The 27,916-nt window shown below is 50.1% G+C and overlaps 1 protein-coding gene and 1 long non-coding RNA gene across 7 annotated transcripts in view; one reads left to right on the top strand and one right to left on the bottom strand.

The window, feature by feature from the left end:
* The window catches only part of PLEKHA6 (pleckstrin homology domain containing A6), a 138,835-nt gene that overhangs the window by 93,489 nt on the left and 17,430 nt on the right, over positions 1–27,916 (bottom strand). The window lies entirely within an intron of this gene.
* Positions 18,073–19,788, top strand: LOC145507695 (uncharacterized). Its single transcript, XR_014055040.1, has 3 exons — positions 18,073–18,170; positions 18,365–18,672; positions 19,592–19,788. It is a non-coding gene; the product is annotated as an uncharacterized LOC145507695 (long non-coding RNA).

The raw sequence follows: 27,916 nt of genomic DNA, 5'->3' as shown, positions 1-27,916 counted from the left end.
TCATTCCAAAAGCCAACATTTACTGAGTACCTACTATGTGTCAGGCACAGGCAAAGCCCTTTGTTTACATTATTTCATTTAATATCCCTGTAAGGTAGGTGGAGACACTGATTCACAGAGAAGTTAGCTGACTTGCTCGAGGCTAGAAAGTTGGATCAAAATCCACACTCAAGCAAGCTGATCTCCACGCTTCACTCTTAACCTCTCATGCGTGTGTGTGCATCCGTGCATGCACGTTGCAAACTGTACACTACTGTACAAATATAAAGAGTTATTATCAGGTCAAGCATAATGCTATGAGCCAGGCTGGTGGGTACAGGAGATAGGGAAGGTTTGTGTCTGAGCATTAATCTGATTAAAGATGAACTGTATTTCAGAGGTAACTGGAAAAGTTACTTGGACTATCCTGGGCTTTGACACCCTCCATCAACACAAAGACTTGAAATTTGACTGAACGCTGTAGAGGTGTAAAAGACTCTTTCTAAGACTCCCAACCCAGCAATTTGTAAGACACCTGTCTTACCAATACACAGAGACACCAGAATGGATGGGAGGGGGCCACCCTGTTGCCATGTAGGCTCAGCCTCCACAGCAACACCTCCCAGAGAAGGAGGCTTCTTTTCAAAGTAAGAGATCACTTACTGTGGGATGAAAGAAGCAACGTCTAATTACAAAGAGTCATTTATAGGCCATTAGCCTGTAATGAATGGATAGATCTAGGCAATGGTCATCAAGGAGGCTAACACCATAAAAGGGAAGACAACCAGACATCGTGTGTCTCCTGATAGATGTACACATCACAACCAAGAGATTCTTGCCCCTCTAATGAATAAATTAAAGGAACCCAAGTTCGACCAAGCCCTAAATCTAAGTGTATGTACAGGAAATACAGGGACAGTGCGTGCACGTGTTCTAAGTCCCTTCAGTCGTGTCCGACTCTTTGCGACCCTATGGACTGTGGCCCACCAGGCTCCAGGGCCAGTGGAACATGTTAAATGACATGATGGGGATGCAGTCAGCCAAATCCAGAATGTGAAGAACTCTATAAGACAAAGGACCCAGTTTCATCAGCAAAACATTGCAAGAGAAAGAAGAACAATACCTATAGTTAAGAATAACTCTTGGCTATAGCAACCAACCACAATGCATGGACTTATTTGGAGCCAAATTAAAAAGAAAACTAGAAAATAAATTTTACAATAAGCAGGGAGATAATACCAACTGGATATCTGATTATATTAAGGAAGTATTCATTTTGTTTAGGTGTGACAATGATTTTTTTCAGAGTTTCTATCTTTAGAGATAAAGTGATAAGCTGTCTAGAATGCACTTCAAAATAATCAGAGGGTAGAAAGGACTGGGAGTGTACCTAAGACAACAACTTAAAAACTTTGAGTGTATGAGGGCTATTACACCATTCTCTCTACTTTTGTGTATGCCTGCAGCTTTCTACGATAAAAAAGTTTTTTTTTAAGTGAAAATCAGACTCTCCATGATCATCACTGTGTTAGTGCAATAATGTGTGTGTGTTAGTTGCTCACTTGTGTCTGATTCTTTGCAACCCCATGGACTGTAGCCCACCAGGCTCCTCTGTCCATGGACTTCTCCAGGCAAAAGTACTGGAATGGAGAAGATCCCTTCTCCAGGGGATCTTCCTGACCCAGGGACCGAACCCAGGTCTCCTGCATTACAGGCGAATCCTTCACCATCTGAGCCACCAGGGAAGCCCAGCACAAAATAAATTCCTCCAAAGTGGCCAGGGCACTGGCTCTGGTCTCTGTGCCCCCGCCCATGAGAATAACGAAGAGAACAACCCAGACTGCTTTTCCCTTTCCAGTACTACCACTGCAGCACTTACCACTTTCTACAGCAGATCCCCTCGGGTCTCTGACAGAGGTAGAGCCATTACTGGGAAGAGAAAGCAACTGTCCCAAGGTCGTGCCCCAAGACAACAATGGAGCCATACTACAGCTCTGGAGGTGGAACGCCACACTCCAGCTTTCCCTCAGACCATCCTAGCTCAGAGCCAAAGATGAATAGCTCTCCCACCCCATCCTGAATTTAGCCTCTCACTACCCCAAAAAAGAGCCGGCATTCCCGCAAAGCAGCACCCGCAGCGGCTGGATCAAACCCATGCTGCCTTTCCGCCTCTACTGGGAGGATGCAGAGGAGGAAGGTGGAGGCAGGAGCGGGGAGCACAGGCCACAGCAGAGCCCGGAGCCCCAGAGCCCCCAGCCCAGCCCAGGGACCCAGGCTGAGGCCAACCTCACCCTGGGCAAACAGCTGGCACCACCCAGGCGGGTCCTCCCTTGGCACTTCCTGGAGCTACAGCTCCCAGAGCTCCCAGGAGGGGAGACAAGGCTGGGGAGAGGGGACAGAGAAGTCAGGAGGGGAGGCTGGGACGGTCTGGGGTGTCTGCGGTCGCCCCCAGAAGGGAGGATGAGGAGCAGTGAGCACCAGACCTGGGACGTTCCAGAGCTAAGAGCTGCTGAGGAAATGACTGAATCAAAGGGAGAGAAAAGAAAAGAGAGCAAAGGATAGAGAAAACAGCGGTAAGGAGGGAGGCCAGAGAGCCGGGATGGGGACGGTCCGGGCCCAGGGGCCCACAACCAGAACCAGGGCTGTCACCAGCCCACCCAACCCCGCAGCCCCAGACTTGCCCGAGCAGCCATGCCCAGCCATGTGCTCAGAGAGGGCCCCTGCCTCACTGGCCCCGTGCAGGCGTGCAGGCACCGGCGCCGGCTCCAGCGAACCTGGCCCCTCAGCCCTCGCCTACCTCCCCGCAGCTGCTCCGCAGAGACGGACCATCCACCTGCCTCCTGAGCAGGGAGAGCCAAGGCAGGCTCCACCCCGGGCCGAGGGGCCAATCCAGGCGGCCTGCCAGAGCCCGCCCTTTCAGGGCACACTGCTCAAGGGGACACGGGGTTAACCGAGTGTTGCTCCAAGGTGCCTGCTCCATATTCATGCCCACACTGGGTGGTCACGAGATGACTGCCGCCCACCTCCTCATGCTCACTGACCTTCAAGGGCCACAAGACCCAAAGTTACCTTGGAGCCACCCCCACCAAACCTTCAGGCCCTGACGAGTCTCCCACTGAGAGTCAAGGGCCCTCACAACTAACCCCAGAGGTAGTGCCAACTCTGAAGCTCAAATCCTGGCTCTGCCAATTGCTGGCTGAGACCTAAGGCAAGTCACTGAACAGCTCCGAGTCTTCATTATAAAATTACCATGACCCTGTGGCTCAGCCTGCATCTGCAGAGAGATGGGAGCGTTCACGGAAGGACAAGAGCTGAGGGTGCAGAGAGGAAGTGACGCTCTATAAAGTGACGCTCTATAAAGTGACGCTAGGTATCGCTACCATAAACAACGTTCTGGCCACACCTAGGAAGGAGGAGGCAGATTTCTGTCAGGCTCTGCAATGCCATCCCAAGAAAGCATAAGGCAAACAACACACCAAGCCAGAGAATACTGAGGCTGGGCCTCAGCACCCTGCACAGGAGAGCAGAGCCCCACCCCCCTCCACATACACACAAGCCCCATCAGAGGGAAAATGCAGGCACAGGACAGTCAAGAAGGAAGGCAAGCAAGGGATGGCCCACGGGAGCGTGATCTGGCCCTGGGCTTGGCATCTGTGGGTTGGCCAGGGTTTCTCGAGCCATCAGGCTTCAGCACTGAGAGCAGGGCGGCTCCGGAAGAGCAGGCAATTCATACCCCAAGGGCTGCTTCTCCTTTATTCCTCCAGGGAGGAAGCTGCGGGCTGTAGGAATTTCCACGAGCAACTGGGGCTCCAAGGTTTTCTGCCTCTCCTAAGAATAATACTGTAAATAATAATCTCTGACATTTGCATATTGCTTTTTATACACGTGGACTGCTCCCCAGTTGCAGCTTCACAGAACCCAAAGGAGGAAGCCTTACATTGTCAGCCCTAGACTGCCACTGATTAAACAGCTGGGGCTCAGAGGGGACAGTGAGTGATCCGAAGTTGCACATCTTAGGGACTGACAAAGGCAGGACAGGAAACCCACCGCTGCCTCTCAGAGCCCATTTCTTCCCCTCGGGCAGCCCAGGGCCTGGCCCTCAGGGGAAGGATAAACGCTAAAGCCAGAGGCCAGTCCCGCTCTCTGGACAGGGCCCCCCGGTCCTACTCTACAGCCACTCTGGGGAGAGCTCCCATGACAGACTACCTCAGCCAACCGTTAGCAACCTAGAAATCCAGATCAGCCAAGTTCAGGGGCCTCAGGGGTTAAAGGCAGATCAGGCAAGTTCAGAGTTTCGCTAGCAATAAATTCCCTTAAAAATTTAAGAAATGTCCATTCATCTTGCTCCTGATCGACAACAAATTCTTACTCAGCTTATTCAAAATGACAAAGTCCCTCCGAGGCTGTGAGTTCTGAGAGGTCCAGCCTTGGACCATTTCTCCCCAGGTTCTGAATACAAATGGGCAAGACTGATAGGATGCTGACTGTGGCCGAGGTGGAGGAAAATGAGGATCCCCTGTCTCCAAAACCTTCCCTGGGAGCAGGCCTCGGACGGGGTGGAGCAGGCAGTATGGACCAGGCATGCTTGAGCCCAGGTGCCAGAAAAAGGTTCCATGAGGCAACCATGCATCTAGGCAGGGGAGTAAGACAGAGAGCATAGCTCTGCCATCTCAGAGAGAGAGAAGCCAAGTAAGGGAGGCAATAAGGTGAGCTGGAAGGAAAGTCCCCTGTGCATCCTGTTCAACGAAATCTTAAATCTTTGAGCTAAAGGAAAGAGTCGATAAAAGACCCCGAGCCTCCAAACTTTTCTAATTATTCATAAAATATGTTTGCACGTCCCATAAAGTCACCATTGGATGAAGGCTCTGAGCCTGCCATTCTAGATTTGGTCTGATGAGACCACCTGGAAAAAGACAGAGACGCCTTCCTCCCAAGGGACTCTTTCATCCCCTTGGCCTCCCAAGGGTTAACCAGCAGATTTTTCTGCTCCCCCCACCCCGCCCCCACTCCCAGCCAGGCTGGGAAAGCAGGAGGCTGGGGCAGCTGGCGTCTGTTGGGGGCAGGGGGGTGGGGAGGGGGGGCGGTGTTTAGCTTGGCCTCAGCGCAACTCTGCAGACAACTTCACTCAACGTATAGACACCCAGGCTGGGCCCCTTGGACCAAGCTCCTCCCTGCCTCCCCACCAGAGAAAGGCTCCAGAGAAGGCCCCTCTTGGGGGAGGAAGTAGGGAGGGGGCGGCTATGTTTCAGGATTCTGGATCTCAAATGCATCTTTGAGGCGGCAGTAGGCAGAGCAACTGGACTAAGGCAAGAAGACACTCAGGAAACGCTGGGCAGCCTCAGCTCTAGGGGTGGCAGTGCCAGAAAGATGGTGCCATTGTTGATGAGCAGAGACAAAGATGACCTTGAATGAAAGCTGGGAGACAAGGAGACGGGTCACACCCTACTTTCCCCTTCCCTGTGTGGGCAGGAGGGTGCACAGAAGGGCCAGCCATTCTCAGCCAGGTGAGGGGCCTGATGGCACCTGTGTGACATGGACACACCTGCACCTCCTCCTCAGTCTCCCACCCCCTGCCACTGCTCTGGCACAGTCCTGTCACCTCGCCTCGGTTACTCTCATGGCCAGGAGACAACCCAGCTGGGTCCCTTTAAGAGGAGCCTCTAAGGTGTTCCAGGGGGCACCTGAGCCCTCCCTCTGCGAGTTCACCTTTCCTTCTAACAAATGACTAGAACCAGAGCACAAGGAAAAATCTCCTACATGTGATGGTGTCCAGGGAAAACCTCTCAAGTTTCAGAGGAGCCTTCCAAGGGCTCCTGTACCTACTCTCCCAGTCGGGTCCCACATGCCCTAACTCCAACCATAACCCTGACCTTCCTGCCTCCACTCACCAATTCAGATTTATCCTAAGACTTGGATTTCCAACATCATCCCCTAAGCCCCTGAAATAACTCTCAGTTTGTCATTAGAAACTCCCATCACCAACCAATCTCCCCCATCCATGATGCGGTCTTTAAACTACAGACTGTACATGACCCAGGAACCCACCTGAACTATGGACACACCCCTTCCATCGTTTCCATGCCCTGGAGGTGAAATACCTCTGAATCTGGTCTACTCTACTTCTACCCCCACTACCCACACTCTCCTCCTCTCTTCAAATGATAGTTTAGTCATGCCCTGGCTCATAAACCTCCAACATTATCTCCACTGACTATAGGATAGAAGCTAAACGTCCTACCTTGAAACCGAGGGCCTTCTATAACCCAGCCCCAATTTGTCCAATATGATCTACTTCTACCCTACAACCAGAAGCATAGATTTCCTATGAGTGTTACAAGTCATTGTGCCAGAGGAATTCTAGAGGAAGGAGAGACCACTTTTGTCTAAGGCCATCAGGGGTGTGTGTGTGTGTGTGTGTGTGTGTGTGTGTGTGTGTGTGTTGGGAAGTATTATTCAGAATTACGCACTGGACCAGGTTGTAACTGGTCTGCACTCCTCCTCCTCACTCCCCTGCTCCACCCCAAGCACCACAGGTTTGTAAGCATGAAGGACACCCGTGTGGATGGATGCAGGAAATGCCTTTTTGCACTGGACCATCTGTCAGACTCCGAGCACCCAGGAACAGAACCGGACTGTTTAGGAAGCCTTTATGGATAGGGGAGTAGTTGATGGCACTACACAGAATCACAAAAGCTAGCAACTGCCAGTGATGAGCCTCCTGCTAGTAGTGCTGGACCACAGTGATAAAGAGAGCAGGGTCGGTCTGGAGAGGTCTCCTCCACAGCTCCTGCGGGCGGTTTGCTAGCAGGGCTTCCATTTCCCCTCCCCTGAGCCCTGTGGCCCTACCAAATACCTAGCATCAGGAGGGAAGAAGAACCTGAGGCAGGGAGGAAAGAATTTTAAATAATACCCTTTTCTCTGGATTTCAGGCTTTTCAGTTTGAACCTTTGGAGGGAAGGGGATGAAAAGAGTTAAGAAAAAATAATCCACCTTCTGCCGTCTGTAATTCTGGCAACTCAATGCTATATATCAGTGGCCAGGCAGGGGAGTGGGAGATGAAACTGAGCTGGGAATGAAGTGACAGAAGAGCAGACCAGACTAGTGGACGCCTGGACGAGCCAGCTCCTCCCTTCCCAGGCAGAATCTCCAGCCAGAGAAGGCTAAGGCCAGAGCCAAAGCAGTAAGAGGGAAGAGCATCAGGGAAGGAAAGACATAAACTATCTCTGTCCCCAGCTCTACCAAGGACCCCCCTCCACTGTACTGCAATCTCCTTTCAAGTTCATATCATAATTCACCCAGTGAAACATGACCACTCTGTAATCATCCTGAATGGTGTACTTGAATGTGACGAGAGACCAAAAAACTGGAATTGGGGCAGAGAGGTGAAGAGAACATGTGAGCATGCGGATGAAGAGGAAGAAAGAAAACTAATGAGCTCTTGTTGGAATTAATTTTCAAAGACCAAACAAAAGCGATTAAGGTGGGGGATCTGCAGGCTCATTGCTCTAGGGGAAGCTGTGTTTACAAAGAAGGTGGGAGGGTGCACACGGGGAGAAAATTCAGGGGAAATGGCTCCTAAGTGCTTCAGGGCGCGGGAAGGAGTCATTGGGAAGCATGTTCCAGAGCAGTTATGTATGTGCTGGTGAACTGTGCAGGCACCCAAAGATGTTAGCAGGGCAGTGCCATCAACTACTCCGCTAGCCACAGAGGCATCCCCAGCGTACAGAGTGCTTGTCAAGCCCTTGCAAACAAGAAGTCAGGTCCTAATAGGCAACATGGAGTGCCTACTCTCTAACAAACACTGGATGTGTGGCATGTCTATTTCATCCAGAACAACCCTATGAGGTAAGAGCTATCCTCCCCATTTTATAGATAAATAAGGTTCTAAGAGGTTAAGTGTATAGGAGAGACCATTTGCCCCAAGTTCCCAAAGACCTAGGCTCTACAATTTTCTAGCTCCATGATGCTATGATTGTCACCTGCACATATTATTTAACATTTCTGAACCTCAGCTTTACCATCTGTAAAACAGAAATATCACTACATACTTTTTTGGGGTTTTTAAAAATTAAATAACACAATTTATATAAAGCTCCACATCGCAAGTGTTCAATAGATCTTTCTCCTCTTCCCCCACCACCCTTCCATTAAGACAACTTACTTATTCATTCAACAGACAGTGGATTCTGGGCATACACACCGAGAAAACCAGAATTGAAAGAGACGCATGTACCCCAATGTTCATCGCAGCACTGTTTACAATAGCCAGGACATGGAAGCAACCTAGATGTCCATCAGCAGACGAATGGATAAGGAAGCTGTGGTACATATACACAATGGAATATTACTCAGCCATTAAAAAAAAATACATTTGAATCGGTTCTATTGAGATGGATGAAACTGGAGCCCATTATACAGAGTGAAGTAAGCCAGAAAGAAAAGCACCAATACAGTATACTAATGCATATATATGGAATTTGAAAGATGGTAACGATAACCCTATATGCGAGACAGAATAAGAGACACAGATGCATAGAACAGTCTTATGGACTCTGAGGGAGAAGGTGAGGGTGGGATGTTCTGGGAGAATAGCATTGAAACATGTATATTATCATATGTGAAACAGAACACCATTCCATGTTCGATGCATGAGACAAATGCTCAGGGCTGGGGCAATGGGATGACCCAGAGGGATGGGATGGGGAGGGAGGTGGGAGGGGGGTCCAGGAAGGGGAACACATGTAAACCCATGGCTGATTCATGTCAATGTATGGCAAAAACTACTACAATATTGTAAAGTAATTAGCCCCCAACTAAAATAAATAAATTTATTTAAAAAAAAAAAACAAAACAGACAGTGGAATGACCAGTGTCTGAAGTGGGGGAGGGGATGGAATTTTGGAAGCTCTCTTTTCATTCCAGGCACTTAGAGTAGGGTGTAGAGGTTAACAAGAAGAAAGGGTCAGAGTGCCTGCCTTTGAGCAGGAGTTTACAACCTAACAAGCCAAGCCCATAAATAACTAAATGCTATGATGTGCGATAAGAACTGTGTGAGACAAGGGCAGACAAAGATACAGAGCCTTGGGAGTTAAGAAAGGGAAGAGAGGAGGGACCAGGAAGAGAGATGTGATGGCTTTAGAGCCCCCGGGGAAGGCTCTGAGGGGAGATCACAGGATTCCTAAGACTGAAAAGAGGCAGGATTCAGAGTGGAAGCCAAGGGGCTCCATCTCTCACATGGCCCCTCTGAAGGCAGAAGCTAGCAGGAATCCATACATGCTTTCCATCTTGAAGAACAGAGATCAGAGATGGCTGCAAATTGGGGGACAGAGTCTGCTCCCCTCTCCTTGCATCAGGTAGGCCCACAATTTGGTTTGACCAACGGACTGTAACAGAAGTGATGCTGTATGACATCTGAGGTTACAGCATAAGAAGCCTTAAAGTTTCCACTTGGGTCTCTTGAAATACTCTGTCTGGAGTCACTCCCTCTGGGAACCAACTGCCACACTGAGGGGAGCTCAGGCCATGTGGAGAGGCCATGTGCAGGTGCTCAAGTGGACAGCTCCAGCTGAGCTTCCAGAGGACACCCATGTGAGGAGTCACCTTGGCTGTCCGGCCCGGTGCAGCCTTCAGATGACCATAAGAAAGCTCAAGGAAGCACCTAGCTGAGCCCAGGAAACCCAGGGAAGCTGATGAGCTGAGCCACTGCATTTTGGGCTGATCTGCTGCTGCTGCTGCTAAGTCGCTGCAATCGTGTCCAACTTCGTGCGACCCCATAGACGGCAGCCACCAGGCTCCGCTGTCCCTGGGATTCTCCAGGCAAGAATACTGGAGTGGGTTGCCATTTCCTTCTCCAGTGCATGAAAGGGAAAAGTGAAAGTGAAGTCGATCAGTCATGTCCGACTCTTAGCGACCCCATGGACTGTAGCCTACCAGGCTCCTCCATCCATGGGATTTTCCAGGCAAGAGTACTGGAGTGGGGTGCCATTGCCTTCTCCGTTTGGGCTGATCTAGCCTGCAGCTATTCTTGCCAGAGTACTAAGTTTCTTCTTCACTAGCTTGGGCTGTGACTAGGGGATTTGGAACAAGAATCTTACTAGAAATGGATGGGAAAAGAGGTGAGAAGACAGGACATCAGTATTGGGAGAGGGAGGTGAGGGAACAGGTTAAACTCTCTAGTAGCCTCCAGCTCCCCTCTCCCCTCAACTTTTCCCAACATGATACCAGATCAATATAACTCATAATTCAATTTACCCGCTGGGAAATAACTGGAAGAAAAAAATCAGTAACATACAAATGAATAGCAGAGCTATTCATAACAGCAACAAACTGGAAACAACCCAGATTCCCAGTAATAAGAGAAAAGCAATACAATCATGGAGTAACATGACAGAATTATTGATAGCTATGTAAAATGAAAAATTTATGGACCATCATCATACCTGGAAGTGTTTGGATAAAATAACATTAAGCAAAAAAAATGCAGGGCATAGGACAAGAGCTGTACACTAATTATAACTATGTAAAAATATTAACAAAGATCAGAAGGGCCCATGGAATAAAGCACATAGTTCAGTATTTACTCACTCTTGTTTTAGGAAGAGTTAATTAACTACTACTTTCTAAAAGGCACCAGTTCAACCTTACAAATCCTAAAAATAGGGTCATGACTGCATGGGAATTAGCAGATGATATTTTGGAAGATGTCACCCAGGGGATGTGGGTAAAACCTGGGGGGTGAGGGGATGGATGACAGGAACCAGGGGAGTGGGAGGGGGCTGCGGCATCTCCTCAGCAGGGGAGCCAAATGTTAGGAAACAAATCCTCCATGTTTGCTGACACAGTGCAAGGAGAAGGCCTCCCACAAAAGCCACCCATTATCCCATAATTATTGTCTCTCTTGTGCCTGCAATTAACGGCTGTCTGAGAGGCGGCTGCCGGGGTAAAGAAATGTTCGCCTGCATTACAGTCAGTCAGCCAGCTGAAGTGCCAATTACCAAGCCCACTGCAGAGACACTCCCCGTAGCCAGCAGTGGTACCCAGTGGCGACCATGGGGAGGAAGGGGATGGGACAAGATGACACAGACCTTGAACACACTCATACCTTGAACACACTCATACCCCAGAAGCAGGGAAGGGACGCTCAAAGGGACATGGTGAGCCCCAGGGCCGAGGCCAGTCTAGCCCCAAATGAGCCAGACTAGGCAAGGGGGTGCTCTGACAGCCCACCCCAGTGTCAAGTCAGAGGAGTGTGCGTGCATCCATGTGTTGCCAGCAAAGTCCCTGGGGGCTGCCACAGGGGTGGCTTTTGGCCTGTGGGAGCCCATGGAGGGAAAGATTTGTAAGAGAAGGCTTCAGAGGGGCTGTCACCTTCTGAGTCACAGGGGCACAGAATCAGAGAACAAAGAGAGGAACCAGACAAGGAGCCATCTTGTCTGGCTGATGTTGAAACTGACTTCCAATGGCCTGTGGCTACTTTTCTTAAGCAGCAAGCTCTGAAACACAGAAAGAAGCTAACGTCAGAGAAGTCAAAGATGATTCTGTTGTCCAGAGAAGGGCAGAAGGGCAGATGGCTGATAGGGGGCACCCCAAGTCCTCTCCCAGGGGGTTGGGGAAGACAAGGATACCCTGCAGTTCTGCATGACTTGCCCAGCACCAGCACCCTCTCTCCTACCACAGACCCAGCTGGTACTGCTCAGGCTGTGGGACCAGAGGCCCCAGAAGATGACTGTCAGGCTGCCAGGGAGTCTCTGAGCTCAGAGCAGCAGACTGTGCAGGGACAGACATCTGGCCCAGGGGTTCTCAATCCGGCTTCACATGAGAATTACCTAGAGAGCTTCTAAAAGTACTAATACCTGGGTACCACCACAGACTAACTGGATCAGGTCTCTGAGTGGGAGGGAAGGAGGCCCTCTTTAGTGCACCCGGGGGATCCTGCTGACCCCTCCAGCTTCCTCAGTGGCAGATGAAGAAGCAGGAGTCTGTGGTGGTAATACCTTGTTAAAGGTGACAAAAGCAGTAGGGAGCAGAAGCAGAGCTCAAACCAGCTCATCTGACTGCAGAGGCACAGCTCTTGTGCTCAGCAAGGCTGGCGGAACGAATGAATGAGCTCCACCAGGGTCTGGCCAGGATCCTGCTGTGTTCCACTGGTTCATCCACAATTTGCATAAAGACTCAGAAGGGGAGGCTACAAGATTTGCTCCTGACAAGGCCGAGAGGGAGGGCTAACACACATAGGGCAGAATCAAGATTCCACATACTGAAACAGTGGCCTACCACTGATGAAATATATCATAAATGTCAAACCCTACACTTATCATTTAAAAGATTCCCATTGTACATATAATTCAAAGCTTTGAAATATGCTCAAGAGCGTGTTACTAATAAAATGGGAAAACTCAAATACAACCTAGCTTTTTTTTTCATGCATGAGAGTTTTATAAAAACCCTATTATTGTCAGTCCAAGAAACAAACAGGGCATGAGGACAGTTAGTGATCAAATATCCTAGAAACAGTTTTATGTTTGTCCCTAGGAGCCTTGTCAGTAAGACTGATTTTAGTAAGTCAGTAAGATCTTGGAAGATAGAATTCTCCCCGCCTCACCCTCATTCCTACCCCAAGTTGAATAATGCAGAGCAATACCTCTCTACTTTTAATGTGAAACTGTAGGGGACATTGTTAAATTTGGATTCTGATTCTGTAGGTCAGGAGTGAAGCCTGAGACTCTGTATCTCTAACACGCTCCCAGACTATGTAGAGGCTGCCTATAAAGAACAAGGGTTTAGAGGTTCTCAAAGCCGACGCGTGAAATCAGGCGCTCTGAATACATCTGGGGCAGTGGTGTCCCTTTCCCTATAGCTTGGGGCCTCTGGGAAGTGCAGGAGCTGAATCTGGAGGTTAGGAGGGTCCAACAGTGCATGCTCAGCTCACTTGATAAGCAAGTGTGCATCAGATGAGTAGAGAAGAGTGAAAGAGATCCCCCGAGAGAGGAAAGACCCTTGGGGATGGGGGCTTTTATTTCAGACCAGTGTGGGTCAAGGTATTTTCCAGGTAGAACACCAGATGTAGAGTAGTATTACAAAAACGACCAGACGGCACTAGTGAGGGTTCATGTGCGTTTGGAACCAATGTGAAGGGATGCTCTGGGCGTCCCTTGACGCTGGCCTTCCTTCTAAAGCAGAGCACATCTTTCATGTAGAAGAGGGGAGTTCTAAACCTAGCAACTGTCCACGGGAAAATAACCCGAGGATTTCAGCACAGTGAGCACAACTTAAACACCAGTGATTTTCAAACTGAGTCTGATCTAATAGAAAGCGATGGTCAAGCAGAGGGCATCAGAGTCCCACCGAACAGACCACATCTGGAATGCTGTGTTCAATCTAGACAATTTAAGAGAAGATAAAAAGCTTGCACTTGCACAGAGTAGCTTGCAGTTGCCAGGCCCTGTTCTAAGCCTTTTACATATGTTAATGCAGTTAGGCCTCTCAACAACCCTATGAGATAAGTACCATCATTATCTACATTTTACAGATGGATGAACTGAGGTTTGAAGAGGTTGGGATTATAACCAGGTCACACAGCTGATGAGTAGGAAGGTGCAAACTCAGGCAGATGAACCCTGCAGCCTATGTTTTCCCACCATGTCATACTCTCTTAACATTGGTCTGGCTCTTGAAATGAAGACAAACGAGTGATCTCAGGAAAGAATGTCAAGATGGCCAGGATGCTGAACTAGAACCAAAGAATGGATGGTAGAAGAAGGAAAGTTTGCGTTCAGCATCAAGGAAGGATGTGAGTTGAAGCTGTCCAACAACAGAAAAAGCTGCTTCACAGAGCAGTGTTCCTAGTTACTGGGGGCTCAAGAGTGCTGGCTGATCACATGTCTAGGGTGCTGTTGTTTGGGAGGAAGCTTGGACCAAATGAAAGGTTGCTTCCAAGGCTGAGATTCTAGGTCCCTCTCCTGTCTTGGTCTCTCCATCTGGAAAAATAGGCTCTGACATCCGAGCACAGTGTTTATAATGAGCTGCATGCAGCCCAGACTTGCCCACAGATTCTGGTAGATGTGATGGAGAGAAAGTGACAGCTATGCCCACACTACAACTTGCCTAGGACGTCTGCAAACTGAGCCAAAGGAAAGATTGCGGGAAACATGCAAATGAGTTTCCGCTGACACCTCCTTCCTCTGACCTGTTAACTCATGAGGTTCTTGTGGGAGTGATAAACTCTTCTAAACCGGCTGAAAATAGCTCACTCCTTCTCAAGGAGATATTAAGAATATAGACAGTCATCATTAAAAGTATAAAGGGGGTTCTGAGTTTCCTACCCAAGTTATGCTATGGGCCAGCACTTTTATAGACATTATCCGAGTACCCAAGGAGTGAGTGACCAAGCCATACCTCCAAGAAGAAAGGCAGAGAAAGACAGACAGAATACAATCAAACTGCACCCTGCAAATCCTTCAGCCAATGACTGGTTCTAAGCCAGAAGAAGGAAAAATCATCTGAAATCTCAGCCCACGAAAGGACTTGGGTGGAGAGCAGCTGCATACCTTACTCTCTTGCACACTGCCCCAACCCAAGTGCAGAGCACCCAGTGGGGGAAGTGGGGGAAGCTATGCATCCTGCACCAACTATTTCAAGACAATGCTGATTACTGCGAGGAGTCACAAATTCATCAAAAAGACATATGTGAAAGAAAATGTTTCAGAGCAACTTCTATTTCCAACTGGCTGCTTCAGCCAATGAAAGGACACTTTTAAAAATATAACTTAATAAGTACAAGTGTTGATGGCTTGGCCTTGGGCAACACCAGATTTGAAGATGCTGGGCCCGATCAGGATGTTTTCTGTTTAGATTCAGGAAACATCTTTCTAGGGTCTAGACGCTCTCTAAGTTGCCATGCTCTGCCACTCTGCCCCCAGAACAGCTGACCAGAGGTAGCCCGTCAGAAGGAATCTGAGCCTGGTCCTATCCACGCCCATCCAGGCTTTCCTTCTCAGACCTCAGCCCCACTCCCCTCAAGGCTTCCCTCCACTGACAACCCTCTCCTCACTCCCCATCGCCACTGTGCCAAGGCCTCAGAGTCTCCCTCTTCTTCCTCTTTCTTTGCATGTGGGATCTCCATCTCGGTCCCCCTGAGAACCCATGTGCACGCTGCCCTGATGCAACCTCGCCCACGGCACAAGTCCTAGAAGGCTGATGGATGTGGCTAGCTTGACAGGCATGACGCTGAACCAGATGGCAGATCAACCATGACCCCTCCTCTTCCCCCTTCTCCCAGCCCACACTCTGCTCCCTGCCCCTGCGGTAGGGCCCCCGCACAAACCCTCCTTTCTCCACTGAATCACTTGACCTTAGAGCGGGATCAGAGACACTGGGGAAAGTCGGTATGTGTTCTGCCTCTGCCCAGTTTGCTCTGCACTGTCTTCCCTTCAGCTCGTCCAGGCGAATTGATTACCCCTTTTCACCTATGGAGAATCTAGCATTTCTGAGATGATGGGCCACTCATCCAAGACCACGTTGACAAGTGGGGGAGATTGATGGTTTTCTGCCCCTCATGTGACCCAACAGAGAAGGCAATGGCAACCCACTCCAGTACTCTTGCCTGGACAATCCCATGGACGAAGGAGCCTGGTAGGCTGCAGTCCATGGGGACTAGGAGTTGGACATGACTGAGCAACTTCACTTTCACTTTTCACTTTCACGCATTGGAGAAGGAAATGGCAACCCACTCCAGTGTTCTTGCCTGGAGACTCCCAGGGATGCCAGAGTCTGGTGGGCTGCCGTCTATGGGGCTGCACAGAGTCGGACACGACCGAAGCGACTTAGCAGCAGCAGCAGCAGCAGCATGTGACTCAAGTTTGAATGCGTGCTTATTAGCCAGAGAAGAGGAGATTATGGAGGTGGGGGTGAGGAGGGGAGACATGACTGACTGCCTCCCCTTTGTTATGACGCCCCCGATAGTCACAGCTCAGGTCAGCCTCTCAGGGCTGCCCCACTGGCCTCTCGCCAGGTGTCCAGACCCTGTGTCCTTGGGAAAGGCAGGTGGCAAATGCTGCCTTCTCTGGAGAAGCGAAGGTAGGTGCATGTGCTGCTTGCATGTTCACATGTAAATGCAGCTGCAGCGGCCCTTCAGATCACATAGAGAGAAAGTCACAGAGACGCTGAGGTAAAATCTTGGAGGCAGAGCTGAGCTGTAGCAAGGATCAGGGACCATATGCAGTGTTGGTTCTTACAGTTCCCTTGGCCCACGCAGTGCTGGAGGAAGGCATTGTCTAACCAGGCAGCAGCTCCTTCAGGAGACACAGCCTCCTTTGGCAGTGCAGGCCTTCTCTGAATCCAGAAACCAGTGTCCTCATTAAACCAACTTAGCCCTCTGGTGGCAGCCGGCAGGGTGGGCTTAACTCATTCCCTTCTTTCCCCTGTACTCCAGTCCCATGTGTTTCTGCCCTTCCCCAACAACCCCGTCACTGTAGTTACTATGTGTGTGTGTGTAGACATGAGTGTGGAGAGAGACGGAAGAGATGTCTCCCCCTCCTCACCCCCACCATCATCATCTCCTCTTCTCTGGCTAATAAGCACGCATTCAAACTTGGGTCACATGAGGGGCAGAAAACCATCAATCTTCCCCACTTGTCAACATGGTCTCGGATGAGTGGCCCATCATCTCAGAAACGCTAGATTCTTCATAGGTAAAAAGGGGTAATCAATTCGCCTGGACAAGCTGAAGGGAAGACAGTGCAGAGCAAACTGGGCAGAAGCAGAACACACAGAAGCAGAGAGAAAGGGTCTCTACAGGACAGACGTCCACCCAACTCCCATGTGAGTCGGTTCCTCTTCAAGCACTGAACACAGTCTCCTCATTTGATCCCAAAGCACTGATTCTCCTTACAGGAAACCCACCCTCTCTCAGGCTCAGACGGACACACACCCCACGGGAGCCCCAGCAGAATTCCTAGGCACCGCCCACTGCCCTGGCCCAAAGCCCTGAGCCCAGGGTCCTGGCCGTGAGCAGCTGGGACATGACACTCCTCACACTGGCTGCGGACTCGCGAGCCAGACGCCTGGAGGACCAGGGCAGAGGCCTGAGGCTGGGGCACCCCTCTCACAGCCGCAGCCCCCCAGCCTCCCTTCCACACTGGGCAGGCGTAAGTGCTGAGGAGAGAACACACCGAAACACCTGGCTGGCAGTGCCTCGCTCTGCTGTTTGCAAAGGGCAAAGTCCACTGGAGGAGGAGGGCCCATGCCCCTGTGAGCCCCAGGGCGGAAGACGCAGGCCCTGAGAGGAGACACAGCTGAAAATGGACCCAGCCCCGGGCTCCTCCATGGGCCCAGGTTCTCACTCTGGTCCCGACCTCGGACCTGTCACAGGCAATCCCAGGGGTCCAGCATCTGGGGCCCATCGCTCCTCACCTCCGGGGACTCAGCTGGGCCTACTCTGAGGTTAAGACCACGGCTGGCCGCCCCCTGCTGACTTTCACTTCCTTCATCACGCTAGAAATGGACGGTTAAAAACTGGCTTTCCCAGGCCTGAGTTAAGGCTTTCCTGTCAGAAAATCTCCCAGGAGCCTGCGCTGGGAGGGAGACCCAGGACCCTGACACAGGCTTACGCCCAGGAGAGCTTGCTGGGGGGCGGCTTCAGTGCAGCCAGGCCCAGCCCCCGTCTCTCCTGCCCCTTCTCCTCACAGATGCAGAGGCAGCACCCAGACGGCTTCAGGCTCAGCCTCACAGACACAGAGGGAGCACCCAGACCGCTTCAGGCTCAGCCTCACAGACGCAGAGGGAGCACCCAGACAGCTTCAGGCTCAGCCTCATCTTTCACAGCCCCCTTGGCCCCCAGCAGACAAGAGAGACCGAGGCCTGGGCTCAGCCCCAGGCTCTCATTTGGGATCTTTGGAGCCTAGCCTCTGTTTATAAGAGGAATCCTTTTGTAGCAAGAATGAAAATAGGCAACAAATTCAGCACACACAGGGGTACTATGAACCTGAGCCACACAGACCCCCTTTTAAGCCTTGGCTCTGTGACACTGCGCCAACCATATGACTTTTAATCTGTGACCCCGGGAAAGTCATGTGACCTCTGAGCCTCTGTTACCTCACACACTTCAATCATGAAGAGCCAACCAGACAACCTAACACATGGAAGGAAGAAGGAGCTTTAGCTCAGGGTCTCTCCCAGTGTTTCTCAAACCACAGGTGGGTGTGAAATCAAGCTGAAGGGTCAAAATATCTTTTCTTTTTTAAACCAAATAGACCAGCTTAGACTCAAATATGACATGAAATGTGCATGACACAGGGGATCACACATGTTTGCTGGGTTGTGATGGAAAATGTATTTCTGCTGGCAGCAAAAATTTCAGCTAGATTCTACTTTGAAAACTTTCTTGCAGATGTTCCCGGCTGTATACCTTTGCTTCCTGCCCTCAGGAGACTGGGACGGTAAACTCCCTGAGGCTGAGAGACATGTCTCAAGTTCCCAAGAATTCCAAACCTCCCATCTCCTTCCCCCATTGTGCTAGGCCCAGACCAGGGTGGGCCTCCAATACAGGCTGCCCACGGGCTGGAAAGCATCCACCCAACAGAAAATCAGCAAGAAAGATGAGGCAGGAGCCATCACTGACAGCACCAGGCACTGTCCCGATGTCCCTGAAGGTCTCTGCTAACATTTTACGGATGAGGAAACTGGAGTTCAAAGACGGTAATGTCATCTGGGGGGTGGTGCGACCAGGATGGAGACATGGACCCCTCTCTGCTGCCTTTGTCACGGCCTGAGAGAGCTCCTGCACTGCCTGATCAAACCCTCGAGGATCTTGCATTGCTTAAGACGACTCATGCCAGAACACACACACACAGGGCAGGAAACAGCACAACATCCTTTCCTACCTGCCTTTCTCTGGATTTCCCAGTCCCACAAGGGAGAGAGACATGGGCTATGCTGGGGGCATCTGGGATGTGTCTTCCTCTTGGTCCCACCCTTGTCCTTCTCTGCCTCTTTTCAGGCTGATTTCCCCCAGCTCACCATCCCCCTCCCCCAATACCAGCTAACTGGTTACCAGGGCAACCCAGCTGGGCGGCTGCCAGTTACCACGGCAACCCAGCATGGCCGCCAGACTGCTTTGCTTGGGAAGGTCAGGGGACCAGCCGGCGACAGAGCCACTAGGATGCTGCCGACAGGAACGGCCCCTACGTGCCTGGGGGAATTAAGTTCCTGCTGTCAGGGGGTTACCTCTCAGTTTCCCATGAAGCAGCCTCTCCCAGCTGGGGACAGGAGCTATAGCAAACCTCACCAATTCACTCAAGCCTGGTAGCCTCCAAACTTTTCAACAGAATTCTGATCACCTCACCTTGAGGAAAGTTTCTCAGAATGTGCTGGCATCACCCAGTCTTACCCTGGACCCCCTCATCCTCCCTTCCTTTCTGAGCATATCTGGGAGTCAGCATGCATGCAACATGTGTGTCAGCATGCAGATGTAGTCTCTCCATGAAATATGTTGGTAATAATAACAAGGAAGAGCTACTATTTTCCCATACTTACTATGTACCAAGCATGTTCTAGGTACCTTGCCTGAAGTCTCTCTGTTGATCCAGATAACAGATTAGCTATCCGTACTTTGTAGACACAGAAGCTGAGGCTTGGAGAAGGAACCTGTTCACGGTCACACAGCTACTGACTAGCAGAGCTAAAGCGAAGCTGTATAAATCAGTTTCTGGAATTCCTTGAGACCCTGGCTAGTGCCTCTCCTCTACCAACCAAGTATGTGGCCTGGCTTCAAGAAAACATTTTTAACATTTATTAAAAGACTATTTGGTGCCAGACATTTCATTCATATTATTTTACTTCATTTCATCCTCACCTCCATGAAGGAGGTTTTAGTCTCCCCACACAATAGCTTAGGAAACTGAGCCCCAAGGATGTTAAGCGACTTCTGCAAACTGACGAGACCAGATTCAGGCCCTTCCTCAGGAGTCCTTTCCTGACTCCCCAGGGAGAGTCTCTTTCTTGGCCACCAACAAACACAACATATGTCTCTATCATACACAGGTATCATATCATATACATGTAACTCTAACATATATGTCTCTATCATATACATATATCATATCATATACATGTATCTCTAACATATATGTCTCTAACATATGCAGGTATCATATCATATACATGTATCTCTAACATATATGTCTCTATCATATACAGGTATCATATCATATACATGTATCTCTAACATATATGTCTCTATCATACACAGGTATCATATCATATACATGTATCTCTAACATATATGTCTCTATCATATCATATATCATCGCACACATCTGCTCCCTTCCCAGACCACAAATTTTAAAATTCGTCTTCACAATCTAGTATCAGGTCAATAATAAGCACACAGTAAAAGAAAGCAGGGGGGCCAAGATTTCAGTCGCATTCATTAGCCCAATTCCTCGCTCCCTCTACCACATCACCCTGTCTCACTCATTCAGTCAGTCATGAAGCAGGTATCAAACAACTGCTATGTGCCTGACTCTGTGCAGAACATCACAAAAACAAGCAAGACCAGTTCCAGCCGTGAAGCAGCCCAGTAGAGTGGAGTAGGGGGCATGGCTGAAGAGGACAGGACACAAATGCCCCCCACCGCTGCCATCGAAGGCTTTCCATAGCTGTTTCCCTGTGCCTATCCCTCGGGCCACACTTCTTCCCATCCAAATCTTTATATATCCAACCAAGAGTTGGACCATAAGGAAGGCTGAGCACCGAAGAATTGATGCTTTTGAACTGCAGTGTTGGAGAAGACTCTTGAGAGTCCCTTGGACTGCAAGGATATCCAACCAGTCCATCCTAAAGGAAATCAATCCTGAACATTCACTGGAAGGACGGGTGCTGAAGCTGAAGTTACAATGCTCTGGCCACCTGATGCGAAGAGCCAACTCATTAGAAAAGACCCTGATGCTGGGAAAGATTGAAGGCAGGAGGAGAAGGGGATAACAGAGGACCAGATAGTCGAATGGCATCACTGACTCAATGGACATAGTTTGAACAAGCTCCGGAAGATGGTGAAGGACAGGGAAGCCTGGCGTGCTGCAGTCCATGGGGTCACAAAGAGTTGGACACAACTGAGTGGCTGAACAACAAAAATATGTATGGAGCATTTGTTATATGTCAATGCCTTTAAATCACCCATGGTTTGGGGGGAGTGAACAAGATACAAAGACAATGGAATCAAGAATTAACAAAACAGCATGAGAAACGACACATAGGTTCAGGAACTAGTGTCCGGGGATACTGGGATCATTTGTTTAATTCTAAAGAACTTTCACATTTGATGTGATAAAGTAATTTCATATGGCTTTACATTCACACCCATTTCCTACATTAACTCATTTGAACCTCAGTGATGCAAGCAGGGGGAATAATTTTTACTCCCATTTTAGAGATGGGGAAACTGAGGTTCAGAAGGGGAAGAACATTGAATTAGAAGGAAGGAACCTGGATTCTAGACCTCATTTGTGATTCCAACAAATCTAACTATGTTTCCATCAGAACACTCCCACCCCACCATCCCACCTCACCTAAAGCAGATTTTCCTTCCCTGCTGTGACCTCTTCAATTCCCCAGCTAGCAGCTGCAGTTTCAGGAGAGACAAGCAGACTGGCCTGAAATCTGTGGAGAGCCCATTGATACTAATGAGGACCTAGGAACCAAGTAAAATCAGGAAAAATGACCTTACCACTAGAGGTTAGGTTGAATTTAACAAGCTAATTGCAAGCATTAGGCTAATTAAAAGCGAATTGACACCTGCAATTATAGACACAAGTTCTCACGTAATGATGAGGGGACATGGTGATGTCAGAGCTAGGGAGGGGCCTTGCCTTCCCTGTGGAGGAGGGGGTGGTCCCAGGCCCTGCAGGAGGGAAGTCTCAGCATCCATCCATATTTGTCAGATCAGTGTTGACTTGCCCATCCCTGAATCCTGTGTTCACACAATAAGGACCAAGCCTTACAGAGATTAAGTGACCTGGAAGGATCTGATGTCACCCTGGATACCATCTGCCTTGCAGTGTGTGAGGGGCTGGGCATGGGGACGGGGCAGCTGGAGGAGGGACTCCAGCAGAATGTCCTGCTAGCCAGAAGACACTCGCGGAGCCGACCTCTCTTGTCCAAGCACCCACTAAAAGGAGTCACAGAAGCATGACAGTCCTCGGAGTGACCCTGGGAGCGGGGAGTGGCTGCCTCCCAGCTCTGTGCTGGGGAGAGGCACCCAGAGAACTTGAGGAGGTGGGTGGCGGTCACCAGAGGCATCTGTTCTCAAATGCCTAGGAGATTTGGGAGATTTGGGGGAGGGAAATCATGATACTGGCTTCTGTGTTTCTCATGCCAATCAACAATTGTAAGATAATAAAAACACACGTGTCACTTACGCTGCTTAGCATGATTCTATGTGCTTTACATATGTGACCTCATTTATCTTCACAAAAACGTCTGTGAGATAAGGTACATTATTATCTCCAATTTACAGATGGATAAACTGAGGTACAGAGAAATTAAGTCACGGTCAGGCTCATTTCCCTGGTAAGTGGCAGAACCCAGAGTCGACCTTAGTTTAAATTATCTTTTAAGAAAAGCCAAAGACTTGAACAAACAAATGACAACAGATGACCTCTTCATAATTTAAATACTTTAAATTTTTAGAATTTTAAATTTTAAAACTCACTAATAGACAAACATTCATCCATCCAAGAAACAATGAATAGAAACAGTGAAAAAAGTTAGACTAGTCAATGCTGATACTCACGCCACAAAATGCATTCTTATACACAGCTGCTGGGAATGTAAATTAGTACTTTCTAACAATGAATTGACAAAATATGTCAAAATATTTTAAAACATAGGAATTCCACTTCTAGAAATGCAACCTAAGGGAAAAAGTCATTGATATGTGTAAAGATGCAGATATTTATATGTTCACTGTAGCATTATTTATAAAAGTGAAAAGCTGGAAACACATAGTTTAACATGGGGGCCAGTTAAACAAACAAATAGAATAGGTATATAATGAAATACCAGACAGTCACTTAAAATGATATTGTAAAAGAATACTTAATGACATGGAAAAATGCTTTTTATTTAAGTGATAAAAATATATACTTGGTCAATTTTTAACAGTATATGTGTGCATTTTGGTAATAAACATAGTTATATGTCTGTGCATGAATTCACAAAAATATATATATGCCAAAATAATCTCTGAGAGAATAACACTTAATTTTAATCTTTTCTTTATGGGTTACCCTACATTCTTAATGACTATGTATTGGTTTTATACTCACAGAATAGTAATTTTTTTAATATATAGACTCTATCACATTAATTCTATGTCTTGGCATTCATTCTAAAAAAATAATCCAAAATACAGAAAAAGCCTTATGCACAAAAATGATCATGTTGTGTTATTTGTAAAAAGAAAATAAGGGTAACCATCTAAGTGTCCAATACAAATATGACTACATAAAATACATTACATCCAAAGGCTACTATGCACTATTTTAATATGAAGAAGACCATCTTTACCACTTTTGGAAAGAGAGCTGACTTGTTCTGTACTGCTTCGAAGAATCAAAACCAAAGAGTGGAACTTAGAAGTGGGCAGGTTTTGATTCAGTACAGAAGAATGTTCTAACCTCGGAGCAGGCTGCCTGGTGAGGTAATGTGCTCCCCGTCACTGGTACTATCCAGGTGAGGGTAGGACCCAGATGCTCCCCTCAAGGAGGCTGTAGAGAGTTCGTTTGGGTTTGAAAGGTGTCTGGAGCTGTGGGTGCAGAGCAGGAGCCCACCTGGACTGTGACTGCCGAGAAAAGAGTCCCACTCAGCCTGTCCTCAGCGCGCTTCCTCTCTGCTCACCATTTATTCTGAATGTTTCCCAAATGTGCTCTTTCCTCTCTAAATATGTGGGGCTTTTTTTTAACTATTGGAGACTGGCCTGCCAGTCATCTCACTGACTGGCTATGCTGCCTCCTCTGCAAGCAGGCCTCTCTGCCACAGCCAAGCCGCCTCTCAGCAAGCTCTCCCCCTGCTGCAAGCCTCCTCCTCTTGACGCCCTTCTGGGGGTCCAGGCTCAGTGAGGTGGCCTCAGGGGACGCACGGCAGGCTCGGAAGGAAGATGCAGGACCCGGGCTCAGGCCGCCAGGCTAGGTGTCAGCCCAGCCAAGGGGCTGCCTGCTCACCGACTTCCTTGGTGATTATTTCATTTACACTGCACAGGAAGAACCCAACTCAATAATCCAGGCAGACACGTTAAAAGTAATTATCTGTGTAATGCATCCTGCACCGTCACTTTCCTATGAAGAAGGAATAGAAGCCGAACCCAGGGAAAAAAAAAGGCCCCCATTGTCTCGAGCCTGTGCAGCGCCACCAGGATTAATTACACAGCCGCGCTAACACGTTTAGCACCTCGTCTCTGATTGGAAAGCCAAGGTCTCTTAATAATTCATATCTGCAGTCCAGCACTCTGCGCCCTGGTGAGGACACAGGGAGCCCTTGTTTTCTGCCAGGCAAGCCCCGGGGCAGTGCCAGGCTCACCCCCCGGCTGCCCCACCTGGCAATGGCTCCGGCCTCCAGCCACGGTCTGACCCACCAGGGAGGCAGCGCCAGCGGGCAGAGGGGCGGGCCTCTGCGGTGTGAGCCCACAGGAGCCTACAGCTCACAGGCCCCCCTAGAGGGGCCTGGAATCCAGATCTGGGAGGTTTGTAGACAGGTGCCTGCCATGCACCCAAGGCTGTCTGGACAGCAGGCTCAAGCAGAGCCCTTCCGACCAGGGCTCCCAGTCCTACATGCAGGAGACCCTCAGGGGAGCCAGACCGAGGGTAAAGGCCCTGTGGGGACTGGGGAGGAACAGCCAGGCTCTGAAGGCCAGGACCCCCTCAACTCTGCACCCGTCCTGCTCCCACCACCTTCCCCCTAGCTCAGCACTGACCTGGCCCTGTGCCCCAGGGCTGGCTTCCTCTGGCTCTCCCTTCTCTGGCCTTCTGAGGCTCCAGGCTCCAGTCCCCCTTCCTTCCCCTGCGTGCCTGCGGCTAAAGAAGGAGAATTTCCCAGAGCCTCTCCTCCTTTCCCATCCAACTCTCCTCCCAACACCTGCTCATCACCCCACTCCGCTGTTTTGCCAACCTTTGCCCAGAACCCCACACAAGAAGCCCGAGGCTCTGTGGGCTGCAGCCTGGCCCCTCCATGATGAACCCATCCCCCGATGCCCACCCAGCAGGCTCCAGCTCTCTCAGCAGCTCCCCACCGAATCTGAGAACCCAGAGGTCAGATGCCCCCGAGGAATTCAAGAGCTCAGCGGCCATAAACCCCAACCTCTAACCCATAAAATACACACCCCGACCCCCCCACACTGAGGGAGATGGGTCCCTGGGGCTGACCTGAGCCTGACCCCCCAAACCCCACCTCTCCTTCCTGCTGGTCTTGAACTCACTCCTCTGGCAAGATTAGAGGCAGAGTAGGGCTGCCCTCTTTGCTCGAGCCAGACTGGGGGCCCCGGCTGGACCCCAGGAAGCTGGCAGCCCCAAGGCTGGCCTCATGCAGGTGATCTGGTTCAAATGTAATAAATTCAGACAACATGAGCCTTCACCGGGGATTCTGGAGGTGGTGGTGGGGGCACAGACAGGGATAAAATTAGCATTCTCAGCATCCATGATCCTAAAGCATCGCTGCCAAGAACGAGGGACGGGGAAGGCGGTGGCACCGCAGTGCCAGCAGCCCAGACTCACACGGAGGGCAGGCGGCTGCCAGCCCCGACCAGAGCCCAAGCTCCCTCCTCCCCGCTCGCCCACATGATGCATCAAAACAGACTCACCGGTGGCTGAGGCTGAGGTGCGAGCCCCACGCTGAAAAGCTATACCTCTCCAAGCCCCCAGGCAGCCCTCCCCCCAGCTCAGGCCAGCTGGGGTCCTCCTCCCCGCCCCCCAGGGCCCCCTTCCGAGGCGCAGGGCTCGGGTCTGGTCTGGTCTAATCAGTCATCTCTCCGGCTGACAGGTCCCTGGCGCAGGGAGAGGATGCTGCTGCGGGGACTGCAGGATCCAGCATCTTTCCCAGGCAGAAGCAGCTGGGCATGCTCCATCGGCTCCCGGGGGATTTCAGGACCACGTGACACTCCTTCCCCAAGCTGTCACTTAGGATCAGGAGTAAATAGTCCCTGGAAAGGTTTAACTCCATCCACACCATGCTGCCTGCCTGGGTGAGAACAGAGCTCCTCAGCACAGGCTTTCTGGCCATCCACCGCAGGGCTGAGGCTGCCCCCCAAAGGGCATCTGGGCCGCCATCCGTGTAGGCTGCATTCTGCAGTCCTCCCACCAGAGTACAGGGAGCCAGAAACTGCAGGGTCTGGCATCTAGGGTGTCCCCAGGTCTGCCTGTGGTTGCCTTTGTCTCCACGACTGTCCACCCAAGAGACAGGCATGCCCCTGGGTGTCGGCAGGCTGTGGTCAGAGCCCTCGTGCCTTCCCATCCCCCGAGTCCACCCAGTGAATTTAAAGAAATCATGTTTGGAGCGGTTTGGAGTCCATTACAAGATGCCAGGACCTTCTAGGTCCTCCAGCCTAACTGGTCTCCAATGACCTTGAGCAAGGATGCTAGCTGAGCTGGGGGTACCTGTGTTTTGCATTATTGAGGATCAGAGGCAGAAAGGAAGGCTTCAGTTAAAGGGATTTCAGCCCTGTTTCTGCTGTAGAAAAGCCCATACCATTCAGAGTTCTCTCTCTCTCCCTACCCCCAACAGCCTCGGTTTCCTTCTCTTTGCATTTCTGTGGATGCTAGGAAAAGATTCTCTGTGACGATAACCGAATGCAGGAGAGACACTGAGTTTCCTAGCCACAATCAGGAAGATGGAAAGAAAATGGAGTATTCCCACCTGAACTTCCAAGTAGGCTTACCAGATCCCAGTCCCATCTGCCTCTGAGACCCAGAAGTTGGAGACCCCAGATGAGTTCCTGGGGTCACTTCTGAGTAAAGAAATATTGCAATAAGCAAGGGCTAGAAAGGGGCACTTCCCAGGTGGCACTAGTGGTAAAGAACCCACCTGCCACTCCAAGAGATATAAGAGACACAAGTTCAGCCCCTGGGCCAGGAAGATCCCCTAGAAGAGGAAATGGCAACCCACTCCAGTATTCCTGCCTAGAGAATCCCATGGACAGAAGAGCCTGGTGCACTATAGTCCACAGGGTTGCAGAGTCAGACGTGACTGAAGCAACTTAGCATGGCACAGACAAAGGGCAGCTGCCAGCATCCACCCACATGATTATTACATCTTTTTCAAATGTTTGTTTGAATCACCTTAATTTTTAAAAAATAGGCCTCTCTTCACTTAAATACAACTATTTCCCTTCTCCATGGGTCTCTTTTAATGTGATATGAGTATAAGCATCACTGTTACAACTGAAGCCTTTATCGTTAAAAAGAATCTACTACTAAAAGTGCAAATGCATAGATTTCCTCGCAGAGTCCAGGAGGAGTGGCAGGAGGGGAGTGTTAAGGGGATCTGACCCACAACCCACTCTCACATCCCCAGAGGAAGCCACTGGAAAGACCGTCCTTCCCACCGCAGAGCAGAGCAGGGTGGAGCCCAGGATCCCAGGTTTGAGTAGCATGTACCTGCCTGCAGCTGTAGTGGAGAAGGGGGTCCTGAAGTCACCCCCACCCCTCCCCAAAGGCTGAAACGCTGAGTTCACTGGCCGTCGGGGAGCCACTCAGCGGAAGGGACAGAGAAGTCCTGGCCCCGTGCAGGCAGCACCAGTTCAGCCCACCGGTCCCTGCTCTGGAGGACTTGGCGAGATTGCCTGGGACAGGCTGGGGGAGAACTCACCCCAGGCAGCCCGAGATGCAGGGCTCTGGGGGTCTCGGGCCTTGAGGAGCCAATGGAGCAAAGTAAGGCTGGAACCGGAGATTACAGC

The sequence above is a fragment of the Giraffa tippelskirchi genome, chromosome 5 (genome assembly GCF_054371585.1).
Source record: "Giraffa tippelskirchi isolate mGirTip1 chromosome 5, T2T-mGirTip1v1.2.pri, whole genome shotgun sequence".
Lineage (NCBI taxonomy): Eukaryota > Metazoa > Chordata > Mammalia > Artiodactyla > Giraffidae > Giraffa > Giraffa tippelskirchi.
The sequence above is the reverse complement of the archived record's forward strand: the minus strand, read 5'-3'. Positions and strand labels throughout refer to the sequence as shown.